Raw genomic sequence first — 11,102 nt, 5'->3', positions numbered from 1 at the left:
TCTGACTTTCAATTACTTTCCCTAATACACAAGAGTTTTACAGACTTAGCTATGAATATGTCAAAGCACACATAGACAGTCTTTTTCACACACTCTTTCTCATAATCTGGTACCTTTCTGAGACCTGTCTGTTTCTGGAGGTTACATGGCAAAAACCTCTACTCTGCTCTGCCATAATTTACCTCATTTTTCCACAGTGGATGTCCAATCTCATCTTTTTTTCTAATTATTTCCCAATATTATTGCTTCCAATTTCTCAATGTTAGAAGTTAATTTTTTCCAAGGACTAATAAATGACTTATTGAATATTGGCTTTCCTTAGTATGGAAAGTATACTTCAGTAATATAAGGCACTGTGAGGTACACACTCATGAATATGATGAGTCTCAGCCTCTAGGAGAGAAGGTTCATACACAAGTAACTACAGCAGGGGGTAGAGATGTCATATGCCACAGTAATATACTAAGGCAGAAATCAGTCTCTCTAGAGGTGACAGGATCAGAAAACTTTAAGAAAAGACCTTGCAAGTAACTATTGGGCTAGGTCTTTAAGGTAGGGGGAGGATGTGAATGTTCAGAGAATGGGGTTAAGGGCATAGACAATCCTGAAGCTACCTGAGTGGAACTATTATTAAGCCTTAGGAACCCTCTTCAGGAACATCTTACATCACTGCTCTGCTCTCTCTCCCTCATTTGCCACCTACTTCTGTTTTAATATTCCTCTTTTTAAAAAATGAAATTATCACCATTATTGTAGTTTTTATCTTCACTCAGCCCACTCCTCCACAGATAGCTAAATATGAGAAGAGTTTTCCTGCTTTCAGTTTTCTTATTCCTTGCTATCCTTAAAATGTTTTTTAAAGGAATTTATTGCAAATTATTATGTACTAATATGAAAACAACAAACATTGGAAAGTTTAAAAGTTTCCATAATCTTTGAAAGGATCATGTTGACTTCTTTCTGAGGTGGTAATTGAAAAGTTCCTTAGATTTCTGATGTTTACTATGGTTCTTGCGGTGGAGTCTCTCAGCTGCTTCAGTCTTCCTCTTGCTACCACAACTTCCCACCACTTGGACACCAAGTGCAATGGATGACAGGTTTAAAACTTTCTCTGCCCAAGTGAGTCATTAGCATTTCTAATGTATCCTCAGCAGAGGTGACAATGGTTTCTATCATTCCCTGGAAACCTGCAATTAAGGCATGCAACTTGTAAGCAAAGGATTTTTTTTTTTTTGGTATAAGATAACTGAACTGGCAAAATGAGCTGGGATTTTGAGGAGAAAGAGCACAATCTTCCAAAATCATTTTAAGATAGAAATTTGGGGATACAGAGAAAGAAAGACATATTTAGTCTCAAAAGAGAAGTATACATGAACCACAGGAGTGCAGGAAGCAACTATGAACTATTGGAATGCAAAACAAGCAACTCCTGAGCATCCCAGCCCATGTTCTTGGCCCATGTCCTTGCCCATAAAAATAACATGATATGAAGGCAATGGGCAAGCAAAAGGAAAACTGGTGAAAACTGCACAGCTCTACCCTAACTCTGCCTCTAGTCCAGCCCTTAGGTATTGCCCCTCTAGAAATATCAATATCCCAGCCCAATGGATTGCTTCTCACTCTCAAAATGTCCCACATTCTCCCTTGAATATGTATTCCTTGCTTTATGGCCAAAGTTTCTCATCCTAGAGACAGCCCACATTTTCCCTTGAATGTGTCTCTGCTTTCCTAAATAAATTTCTCTGTGCTTCTGATGTATCCTTAAATTAATTTCTGTGATGGTTTTCCAAGAACCCCACTGGTCATAAGTTGTGTTCCCCCTGTGGAAACTCCTTGGATCTCCTCTCGTGACAAATTTAGTTGTATTCAAGGGCCAAAATATAGGGATGAAAAAGTAGGTACCTCAAGAAATCCCCTTTATATTGTTTCTTGATAAAAGGAAAGACTAGTAGATGAAGATAGAGGTAGGGTAAAAGGAAGATGGTTTTCTAGAAGCCCAGATGTTTGGAAGGATTAACAAGATCTTTGGAGAAGAGAGTGTAAAACATATATAAAACAGAAGTTATAATCAGCAAAATCCTCGTGGAGAGAGTGTGGTCTACGTTTAGGAGCACAAATGGAGTATGAGTTTAAAAGAGAAGTATGAACACTCCTTCTTAGGGCTGAAGGTGGTGAAGATGAATGAAAACTGAGACTGAGGCTTAGGAAAGCTAGGTGAGGAAACCCATGCTGGATCCTCTCAGTCAACCATAAAACAAGATTATTTTCAGAATTTGGAGGAGCCCAAGTATAATGGGGGCTTGAGGAGAGTTGAAATGGGAGATCTGGGAGATGTTCCCTGGTTTATATCCCTGATGAAGAAAGAAACTTGGAGAATCAGTGAAGAGCCAGGCATTTGAATAAAATCAGTTTGTAGTGGAATGAAGTGATTTCTTAGCCTTATCCAGAGGTGCCTAGTAATGTAGGAGCAAGTTCAAAAGAAAACATTCAATTAAATATAACAAGAAAAAATTAATGTTAACAACTTATTTTATGGGACATTATTCCTGTTGAAGTTTAGTAACATTTTAATCATTACGAACATGAAATATACAATACAAAAATAGTAGTCACATGCATATTTTAAGAAAAATACAAAATAAAAGATTATTGGAGTAAAAAAAACCACAACTAGCTTTATTTTTTCTTCTTTCCATGCTCACCTAAAGCATGAAAAATTAATATTCATTTTTTTCTTTCAAACACACAAATCTTTATTCAATGTTATTGAAAAAATTAGAACAAAATCATTGGTATCTTGACAGAACATTTAAAAAGTCTTATTTGTAAACATTTACATTTTACTTTTTCCATTCTCCTCTGAACAAACACACATCAAAAAAAGTCCAAAGAAGTCAAAAGCAGGTAATTTCCATGATGGCAAAGCATGAGACAGCACTTCCTGGCCCTGGCTAGTTCTTTCCTAATTCTGAAAATATTTAGGGGGAGCATTCACACGTTCACTTGTTTTATTCCTCAGTTTTTAACCTTTCACTGGATTGTCAAGTTTTTGCTACAAAATTGTGGGAGTCATTTTTCCAATCAAGATACCATATTAGCATTTCTCAGATTACATTTTTATAATCCTCAGTTACAGTAAGATAAAAACCAATAGCAAAGAGTATCATCCAACTTAAAATTCAGAACAGTAGGTAGACATATGTAGCTTGCACACACATTAATCTGTTCCCCTCAACAAAATATTTGTAATTTCCAAAATCCTATCAGCTTTTTCACACAATATGGTCCCTCTAATTTGAGGGGCAGTAACATAAACATAGCTTATTTTTCTAACAAAATCACCAAAAGAAAGGAGCATAAGAATACTAGTGACTACATACTATAATGATATTGTGTTTAAAAGCTTAATATATTTATGAAGTCCTGCTTTAAAAGGTGGTATCTAAATAGGAAAGTCGTTGATCAAAAACAACTGGTATTAACAAACTAGCAGAGAGATTTTAAATGAATGAACACTCATTATTAAAGTTCAAGATTGTGCACTGATTCTATGCCTCGGTTCATTTCTTTATCAAATTTAGAGTTAATCTGGAAAGTAGTCAGAAAAAAACCCATCAACTGTAACCTATTTTCTTTTCTTTTTTTTTTTTTTCATAAAATCATCAGAATGCATGAAGGATTGACTGTCACCTATATCCTTCTCCAGCCGGTAACCTCTTTAAGTCAAAGAGCATGCACCTGTCAACCTTACAGTGCAGAATGCACATACAATGGTGTTTAATAAATACTAGTTCCTGGAGGGCATGAGAGGTTTGCTTTGGGAAGCAAGGAACACACTGTTATGCGTTGATCGGTTGGCGTCTATCATTCAATTGCTAAAATATCATGCAAAGGAAATCCTCATTGAGTCTCTTTTGGGAAGGGTTTATACATTTGAAGAGTCAAAAATCTCAGGCCACGTCCGCCTTAGGGAAGGAGGAGTGGCTGAGAACAAATCTAAATAGAATTCAAGTGGCTCAGTGACGTCAGGAGGAAGCAGAGATTTAAAGGACGGGGTGCAAACTCACCTGGAGAAGCAGAAGCTGCACAGATGTCAAAAGTCAAAGGGCCTAGCCTTGCCGGCTCTTCAGAAGCTGGTAAAGTGAAACGCCCACTACTGGGCTCTCACAGTCAAGTATAAGTCTAGGGGCTCAACTGTTCATGCCTTTGACGCCAGAGGGAAACCCTACCATGTACAATTGGGTTGACAAGAAGACAAAGCAAACCTGCCCCCAGATTTCAGAGCCTGCGTTCGGGAATCCCCTAGTACTTTTTTCCCTCACCCTCTCTGGCGCCAGAGGCCAGAGACTGGTTCATCTTCACTCCCCACCTTCTCCAGGCCCTCTGGCTCTTAACAGCATCGGTCTCTATGGCGACCTGAAACCGCAGTTCCCATTGGCAGGTTCAATATGAGGGCCGGGCCAATGGGGAGGGTCAGCCTTTTTCTTCCGACCAATGGGGCTGTCGGGGAGCTTGTCCGGAGACGGCGGCGTGCTGACGTTCCCGGGAGCCTGGGGCTGGCCGGGCAGGCGGGCTAGCGGCTGGGCGGGCGGCGGCTGCGGCCTCTGGGCAGTAGAGGGGGCTCCGGGGCTGAGTCCGAGTCGACGCCGGCCGCGGAGGCGGCACCATGGGCACCGGGTAGAGGGACAAGTTGGCCACCGCCGCCACCGGGGGTGGTGGGAGAGCCTCTCCGGGGGAGGGGGCGGGTGGGGGAGGGAGGGGCGGGCAATCACACGGCCGCTGCACTTTTTTAATTTTTTCGGGTGCCGCTGCGGCTACCCTTCGGCGTGGATGTCCCAGATCCCTGGAGCGACGACGGCCGCTGCCTAACCTGGAAAGTAAGTGTGCGGGCTCGCGGGAGGGCGCGGAGACTCCTGCGCACGAGACCCCTGGCCCTTGGCCCCTTGCGCCCTAACCAGGACCTGCTCGCTGAAGGGACAGGCGTCTCCCTCCCGTTACTCGGTCCCCACCGACTCGCGGCCGCCTCGGCTTTCCTGCCCCGCCTCGTGTTCTTGCCCGCACTCGCCTGCCTGCTCCCCTCCCCCTGCAGGCGCACAAGTTTCACCCTCCATTTGCTTTTCCCGGCGAATACTCTTCCCGGGTCTCCCCTACGCGGTGCGCTCGACCCCTCCCCACGTTTGCCTTTTCGGATTCTAAGCCCCCAGCGCCAAACTTAAGCGCCGTGCGGAGCTCTTCTGGACGTTTACCCGGCGGATTCCCTACTACCTCCCGCCTGGCACGCTGCCCCGCGTCCCCAACACCCTGGGGCGTCCGCCTCCCTCAGCCCTTCGGGCGGTCTGTCCGCCCCTCCAGCCCCAGAACCCGCATCCTGGCCCTTCTCTTCCTCCCACGCCCCTGCTGGCCTCACTGTCTCGTGTTTGCCCCCTTAGCCCTTCACTCCCGCGGGTCTACCACACTCCTTTCGGTTCGGTGCGCCCCTCTCTCCTCGTGGCTCGTCCTCACGCTCCACCCCTCCCAGTTCCCCAGCCCCAAACCTCCTGGCTGCCCTCCTGCGCCGTCGCTTCCTCCTCTGCCTGCTAGGAGTTGAAGCGGAGCTACTGCACCCCTTTGGCGAATCTCGTGTCCCTGCCCCTGTCTGGGGCTGCCCGGCCCTCTCCTCTCCTCTTTCCCCCTAACCGGGAAGTGAGGGGGCGTGCAGCGGGCCCGGGATTTGGCTGTGTGTTGGCTGAGTGCGACAAACCTCGAGCGCGGGCAGTGGAGGCGCCGCGGCGGCCGTGGCCGCTCGGGGCGCAGCAGTAGTCAGGTGTGTGTGTCCGGGGTGGGGGGGGGGGGGGCGGGTGACGCGCGTTGCCAGCTCCTGGGCTGGCCACAGATTGTGCCGGAATGCGAGGAATGCACCAGGGGCAGAGTCCATACTGCCCGCCAGGGCTTCGGTAGCGCCTTCCCGGCCCAGCTCTCACCGCGCAGCCAGAGGTCACCGGAGCATCTTCGGAGCTGGTGAGCCTCCTTTCACTCCTCTCCCCCCTTCGTTTCTCTCCATGCGGCAGAAAGGGCGGCGGAGGGGGAAGCGCTTTAGTTTCTTTGGGCTCCAGCTAGCCTTTCGTCTTTTTTTTTTTTTTTTTTTTTTTTTCCTGCATTGGTCTCCAGGACGGTGAATTTGGGGCCCGTGGCGGTGTAGCCAAGGTTATTGATCATTGCACAAGGCTCTTTGCAAGTTTGGTTTTCATGGTTTGCATAGCGCTTGGTTTTTACCAGGGTTTCCTGAAAACCTGCAGAAACAGGGGGTCGAAGGTTCTTGGAGTAATGAGCTGCAGCCAACACATTTTTAGCTTCATTCAAAAAAAAAAAAAAAAAAAAAAACCTGTTAGTGCTCATGGATGAGAATGTACTGCAAGAGAGATCTTGAATGCATCACTTTGCTGTCATAAGAATTGTAATTTTTTTCCTTGTCATACTGGGCTGTGTTTAGACCTTGTATAATACATAATGAATAGAAACAGAGAAGCAGTGTTTGGTCAGCGATGGGACAGATAGAACTGTCTGGTACAGTTAAATTCGGGATTCGGGGCGTGTCAGTTACCATTGCAAGTGACACAGGAACACCACAAATCATGTATATTTCAAGATGTAATTTATTCGTAGAGGTACCAGTTATTTCTTTTTTACTGGGTTTGACAAGGAAAAAAAAATCCCTGCAGCCTTAAAACTTTTAGAAAATGGTAATTATTTATGTACAAAATCAGTCATGGTCAATGTGCATTTTTAGTCAAATTTTGTTTTCTTAATACAGAAAAGCAAAATTTTGACAGAAAATACTTTTATAGAATTGGGCTTTGATTTTTTTTTTTTAAGAAAGTGAAAGAATGCTTTCTCTCTTTCTCTCTCTTTTTTAAATATAGTATATTGCAAGTATATTGCTATAGAAGTATTTTCATTTCTGGTGCCCATGAAACATGAAAATGGCAACATGAAAATCTGAGAGTAACCCATGTCTGAATTAAGTGTTTCTGGATGTGGAAAAGCATACTATGTGTACTTTTCTTTGACACAGTTTGCTTTGGAGGTTGCATTTACTGTAAAGCCTCTCTGCACCTGGTTATTTTGTATCAGATTCAAGTAAAAGAAGTCAGTTGTCCAATCAGTCAGCTGTCTTCCAACCACTACTTTGTGTGACTCAAGGACATTGAAAAATATGAGAGCTTTTTAGTTAAGGACCCAAGGGAAAGATTGTTGTCTTTTGGTTACTACATTGTTCTTCAGTTATGTCTAAAATCAGTGAAGCTTCTAATTTAGAGGTTCAATTTATGTCCAGTAACACTGTGGAGGATATTGGAAGGTGTTTGTGAATGCTAACAGGAAAACTTTTATTATGTAACAATATCATATTACAGCAGAATTTAACCCTTGCCTATTTGATTTGATGTCAAGATTGGAAAGTAAAAGCATATTTAGTTTCTATGTTGCATGAGAAATTGAATAACCTGGGCTCATATGTGTGTGTGTATATATACACACACACACATTTGATTGTGCAAAAAAATTTACCTGCTTCAATTAGAAATACATTCTGCTTGTTATCAATGTTTAAAGAGAGGAATCTTTTAAACTAATGATCTTTCATAATTGAAAATAGTATGAATTATGTTTTGACCAAAGTACATGCCCTCTCTATTCCCCACTGTTATATAAGGAGAAGGTACTACATTTGGTGTCTTATATGTTATACTGAAGAGTAAATCAGGGAAATTAAGTATTAATTTTAACTCTTATTTAAACTGTTTTTGGAAGAAGATAGAGGAGCAGAAAGAAGGTATGGAAAGCATAAGAAGTAGAGGCAGCTGGTATTCAAAATCATATACATCTTTTATTGTTGCATTTACAGGCTGAATAAACCTATCAATTTCTGTGTATAATCCTGACAATATGAATTTAAAGATCCTACTGCCAAATTCAGTTAAATAAAACTTTAGCAACTGAATGACCTTGAATATTTAGATTGTATCAAATCACAACTGCAATTTTCTTTCATTTCTGATCCATACAAAGTGGCAAAGTAAATTTAATTTAAAAATTTGAAATTCATTTAATTTCTAAAAATTCAGTTATTGCCCACTTATAAACTGAATAACTGCCGTATTTTAAATCAGGGAACCATCTGGTACATTCAGTTTCTTATCTGACTCTTAGAAATATTAAGATATTTTCAGAATGTTCTAAATTCTTATGTTTTTTTAATACTTCAATTGAGAGGTAACTCCCTTCCTTGCTGAATTCTAAAGTGGACAGTATACCTTCATTTTTAATTAGAAGATAAAATAGAAGTTATGATTGGTTATTAGCACATAAATATACATGGAGTTGTATGCGCCTTTGGGATGCCTTCACACTTTCAGCGTACTGGGAGATAATAAGTCTCCAGTGTATTAAATGATTCTGTAGTGCCCTTTCTGCACTGAAGGGGGAGGAATAACCTGAAACATAACACCAGTGGACTAGTATGTGTGGAGAATTAAATAACTATTTCATGGCCAGACTTTAATTACACATAGCTGTAAACACAGAGAAAGGACTTAAAATGTGAAGATGGACAGAGATGTAAGTATTCATGTACTATAAGGAAGCAATGATTGCAGTCAGCAGGTCAGTTTGATGGCCAAGAGTAAGAAATAACAGGTTCTTTCACGGTAAAGGACTCAGTCCTGGGTTGCTAAGAGCAACAGTTTATGTGCTGGCTTCTTTCACAACATTCAGATCGTTCTCACATTGTCACTTATTAATAATTCAGAATTATCTTAATCTTATGGGACTAAGTTACCATTACTAAATTTGGGGTGTTACATGATGGTACTATTCAATTAAACTTAGAAATGCTTCAGACATTCCATTCATCATTGGCCTAAATTGTTTTTCTTTTCATAACTTAGATTTAGTTTCATTTGATGTACCGATAAATGTTGGCTACATTGCTGATCATCTTATTATTCATAGTCTTGATAACATAATTTATTATGACTCATAATGATTCATTGCAGATGATAAAATATCATTAGGTATTGGATTATAAAAATTTAGTACTATAAAATAAATAAAATATGGAAATGTCTGAATTTTTAGTCATGTCATGTGCAGCATTTTTCAGGAACTGAATAATGCCTGAAAATTGAGTGGTGCCAGTCCCTGTAGACAGATTTTTGTATCATACAGTTTTCACAGAATCCAAAACTCATGATACAGTGTTTGGTGGGTGGTGGCCAGGAAACCAGTTTGTTAATCTGGCTCTTGCCTAATCTGGATGCCTCTATACCAACAACAACATATCTGTCTGCTTAGAAGAAAAAACAGAAGCCCCTTTTCATGGCCTAAGTCCATTTACACAAAATACGAATGCTTGTGTCTAGTGTTCCACGTTGAATTTAGAGTGTGTGTGGGTGTTGTCATAAAAAAAATCATATTGCATATTAAAACCAGAGAACTTGGACTGTTAGAGTACTATGCAGGCTTTTGGGTCCTGGCCTGAAACTTAGATGGCAGATTATGAAGTCCATAATCTATTTACAACAGAGTTTTGGAACACTGAACCAGTGATGTTTAAAATTTTGGTCCATGATAAGCTTTTTCCTAAATTTCAAACATGAGAGAGACAAAAATCTCCCTGAACAAAAATTAGGAGTGTGCCAGTAACCCTCGCTACCTTGACAAACCATTTGCTATTTGGACAATAGTGTCCTCCTTTAGAAATGAAGAATTTGGATTACATTGATCTTAATTACATTTCAGCTCAAGTTTTTGGAAGTTCTCAGAGTTTACTTCATTTTTGTTTTTGTTGTTGTTGTTTTGGAGGGGGGAGTTTAGAAAAAAGTTTCCTAAGCAATCTTGTTTCCTCTCAAACTCCAAATCACAGCAACAAGGAAGTTGAGTTTTTGTTTTGAAACTTTTGAACATCCTTCACATTCATCATAAATAGATTGCATTTGTTATTGCCATTGTTACTGTTGTTTTTAACAATATCATTTTGGGAAGTGAGGGGAAAAAGATGAAGCATGTGATATTTTTAAGGTCTTGCTCTCTACCTCCATCCCAGTTCAAGATTAACTGTAGTAATTTAGGCCAGGAAAAGTCGTTGGAATCACATCTTGACACTTTTTATGAGGCTCATGAAAAGTGTCATTAGATAGTGATGTGTCAGGGCTAGCAGTCAAGACTGTCATGGTTCAAATCTGGCACTACAGTTAATCTATCTCATTTTGTTATTCTATAAAGTGAAATGACCAATGTACCCACCTTCTATGGTAATTTTGAGGATTAAATGAATTAATACATGTAAAGTGCTTACAAAAGGGCCTGGCTCAAGGATATCACTTAAAACATTTGTTACTTTTATTCTTCCATCATGGCACTTTATGGTGATTTCTACAGCATCATCTACTATGTGTCAGGCAAATTATTGATTTGCTTTCTGTGGACTCAATCAAAACGATTATGGATTAAGACAAGATGTTTTAAGGGGGAAAAGTACTGAAAAAATATTATAAGCTTTATAGTTTGTAAGAGATTGTAAGGAAGAGAATCCAGCAAAATAATTATGGACCTTCTTAAACTAGAAAGTTATAGCTTTTTGTGATAGGTATTAGAGAGGAATTAAACACAACTAACCAAAAAGTTGGAGTAAGTTTGGGAAAACACATCTTAATAAGCTGTTATGTTTATAAGATAAAGACTAATAATATTACAGTACAGGAGATAGAAGGGAAATATTTGCAAATTTAAAATATACCTTTTAAATATGTACACACACAAATATATGACTATTGCATTTGTAATTCTCTATAGTAGTCATTTTACACAATGTCTGTTCTGATCAATTCATGAAGAAAGTGTTAGAAAGTGTTAATCATTTCATAATTAATCCATTTGCCCAAATGCATCTTTTTTAAAAAAATATTTATTTTTTAGGTGTAGGTGGACACAATACCTTTATTTTATTTTTACATGGTACTGAGGATCGAACCCAGTGAAGACTAGAAAAGAGGAAGGAAGTTTGGAAGATTCTTGATGTAAACCAAAAGATAGTGGTTTAATTCATGTCAAGAGGCTGCAGTTCT

The 11,102-nt window shown here is 40.4% G+C and overlaps 1 protein-coding gene across 6 annotated transcripts in view; it reads left to right on the top strand.

Annotated features, from left to right (window-relative positions):
- Window positions 1-4,771: 4,771 nt before the first annotated feature.
- Window positions 4,772-11,102, top strand: part of Pkp4 (plakophilin 4) — a 244,136-nt gene continuing 237,805 nt past the window's right edge. For 5 of the 6 annotated variants that reach the window (XM_027938029.3, XM_027938028.3, XM_034635857.2 and 2 more), the window contains exon 1: window positions 4,772-4,877. The gene's annotated coding sequence lies outside the window, so the exon portion shown is untranslated. Of the gene's footprint in view, window positions 4,878-5,918; window positions 5,998-11,102 lie in introns of those variants that run through there. The other variant, XM_071619160.1, reaches the window with a different exon arrangement.

Source organism: Marmota flaviventris, chromosome 11, assembly GCF_047511675.1.
Source record: "Marmota flaviventris isolate mMarFla1 chromosome 11, mMarFla1.hap1, whole genome shotgun sequence".
NCBI classification, from domain to species: Eukaryota; Metazoa; Chordata; class Mammalia; order Rodentia; family Sciuridae; genus Marmota; species Marmota flaviventris.
This window is presented reverse-complemented; position numbering and strand designations above follow the sequence as displayed.